This window comes from Bison bison, unplaced genomic scaffold, assembly GCF_000754665.1.
Source record: "Bison bison bison isolate TAMUID 2011002044 unplaced genomic scaffold, Bison_UMD1.0 scf7180017864148, whole genome shotgun sequence".
Lineage (NCBI taxonomy): Eukaryota > Metazoa > Chordata > Mammalia > Artiodactyla > Bovidae > Bison > Bison bison.
Genome location: NW_011494720.1, coordinates 4907576 through 4910648, shown reverse-complemented (window position 1 = coordinate 4910648; position 3073 = coordinate 4907576).

Below are 3073 nucleotides of genomic sequence, written 5' to 3'. Positions count from 1 at the left end.
AAATCCTTTAGCAAGATCTCTTTGTGCTTCAGTGGCCCCCAGGTGGACAATCTCGGCCACTCCAGAATGTACTCACCTTTAAATGATTACTTTATTGCCACACATGTCCTGCCACGTCCCTGCTACCCTGTAAGCTTCTAAATAGTGGAACCCAAACTCTAACACCCTCTGAGCCAAGCATCATGTGATGAGTGCTGTGGTCTCAGTTAGCCTTCATTTGAAACTGGGAGACTTGGATGAATAAATTATGCCTAAGTGGGGAAAAAAGGTTTGAACCGACTAATGCCAATATAAGTTTGTGAAATAAGCTATTTTTATACAATATTCAGAGAGCACAACCTTTCCTAAAACAAAAATACAATATACTTCATTCAGCAAACAGCAAGATGTTGGTGATATATTTAATTTTATTTTATTTTAAAAATCAGGTATATTTCAATGCATGGCCTTTCTGAACTCTTTTCTTTTGTTCTACTTTTTCTTTAAAAAATGAATTCATTCAACATATGATTTATCTAACAGAGTTTCATAATTTTTACAACAAATGCTCCTCAAAATAACTATATAAATATCTGATACTATATGTGTCTATAGTTTTTAATTTACTTTTTTCATCTCTTTTCACTTTTGCTTTTAGGAAAAGGGGTAAAAACATGTCTAATGCTTAGAAGATTTGGCAATGCTATTTTTATGCACTGTGAACTCTGCTATGTCTACAGGGAACTTAGATTTTAGTATGCAGCAGCAAAAAAGCTACCGGATGATCAATCTTGCCCTTGAGGATCAAAGTGTTTTTTTGTTGGGTCAACTGTTCAACTAAGAAACTAAAAAGAACAAAAAATATAATGGAGTAAATCTAGTCCAGAAATGTAGTGTGGGTAGTATGGAGTTTCTGTTTTATATACACGCAATTAACCTGCCTTTGTAAACGTATCTGTTTGGTTTCCTTCCTACTTTCTCCACTACAGAAAGTCTGTTACTGGTCATCTTTACAAGGGAAAAAAATCCACATATTTTGTGTTGAGCTGGAAGAACCAGTGGGTGTATCCATTTAATTAGAAGGACTATATCTGCCTTAGAAACACACAGAACAAACTTCACTTCATTTTTTTCTGAGAAAATCCTGAGAAATGAAATGAGCACAACTTATTAGCAACAAAGAACAATTAGATGAAGCTAGATTGAATGCTGAGCATTCATATCATTTTAGTAGATTTTGTACAATTTCCTCTCTTTAGATGCAACTCCATTCAGTTGACCTGAATTCTTAGGAAATGATTCAGATTGCTTTGATTTAAATTCTGATCTGCACAAATCTCTTCATTGCAGTAAAAACTAAGGCAGCCACTGGGGGCTGGATAGGCATCCTCAAATTTCCCCAGATAAATCAAAAATAAAGAGAGAAATCACAATATCATATTTCTCAAAACTGAGGACTTCTGGGGAGTGCAGAGGCTGGACTGAGTTGAACTTGTGTGTGTGTGATATAAGATACGATATTTTGTGTTTTATAAAATCTAGTTCCAATATTGTAAACCAACCAGTGGTGTCAACAGATTATTCTTATATATGAATATACAGAATTTGAGAAGAAAAAGCATGTCCATCAATTGTACAATAGTGCTGAGCTCTGAATAAACTGAATATAATTTGAAAGTCACGTATTTTTTAATATGAGTAAACTAAACATGGTAAGTTCTACAAAAATAAAATCTGTGGAGAAAAATGCAGAAGCTGTCATGATTTATACTCTTATAACACAACTATGAACCGTCTTTTACGCTATGAATGAATAATAGATTTAACACATAGTGTCTCTGCATGAGTGTCAAGATGAGGAACAAACACATCACATTTTAGAAATAAGAATAGAACATGCAAAGATGCAGTGTTGTTTCTAAATTTTCTAAACTTTTAAATTTTATTTTTATTATAGCACTAGAAATAATCTAGGCAATTAACAACAACAGAAATGTGACCACACATTATTATTCAGCAATATATGCCTCTCATTTGTAACACCGTGTGAAGAATACAGAAGGCTAGAAAACTCCAGCTCTGTCTCACACTCACTGAATCTAAAATAGAGAAGATAGTATAAAATTCTGGACGTAGTCTTTCTGAATTAATTTTTATAACCCAACTGAATAATGCCTTTAAGATATGTAAATCCTAAACACTTCAGAAATAACAAATCATTTCATCATGGAAGATTATTGGCTTAAAGAAATGAATATGAAGACTTTACATCTTTATATGCCTCACTGTTAAAAAAGCTACTGAGGATATTTCACTAACTGCGCTCTTACCTCGGGTTAATCTGCCAAAATATCTGTATTTCATATATTAAAATGCTCAAACTACTGCACAATTGCACTCATCTCACACACTAGTAAAGTAATGCTCAAAATTCTCCAAGCCAGGCTTCAGCCATACTTGAACCGTGAACTTCCTGATGTTCAAGCTGGTTTTAGAAAAGGCAGAGGAACCAGAGATCAAATTGCCAACATCTGCTGGATCATCAAAAAAGCAAGAGAGTTCCAGAAAAACATCTATTTCTGCTTTATTGACTATGCCAAAGCCTTTGATTGTGTGGATCACAATAAACTGTGGAAAATTCTGAAAGAGATGGGAAAACCAGACTACCTGACCTGAAACCTATATGCAGGTCAGGAAGCAACAGTTAGAACTGGACATGGAACAACAGACTGGTTCCAAATAGGAAAAGGAGTACATCAAGACTGTATACTGTCACCCTGCTTATTTAACTTATATGCAGAGTACATCATGAGAAACGCTGGGCTGGAAGAAACACAAGCTGGAATCAAGATTGCTGGGAGAAATATCAATCACCTCAGATATGCAGATGACACCACCCTTATGGCAGAAAGTGAAGAGGAACTCAAAAGCCTCTTGATGAAGGTGAAAGTGGAGAGTGAAAAAGTTGGCTTAAAGCTCAACATTCAGAAAACGAAGATCATGGCATCTGGTCCCATCACTTCATGGGAAATAGATGGGGAAACAGTGGAAACAGTGTCAGACTTTATTTTTCTGGGCTCCAAAATCATTGCAG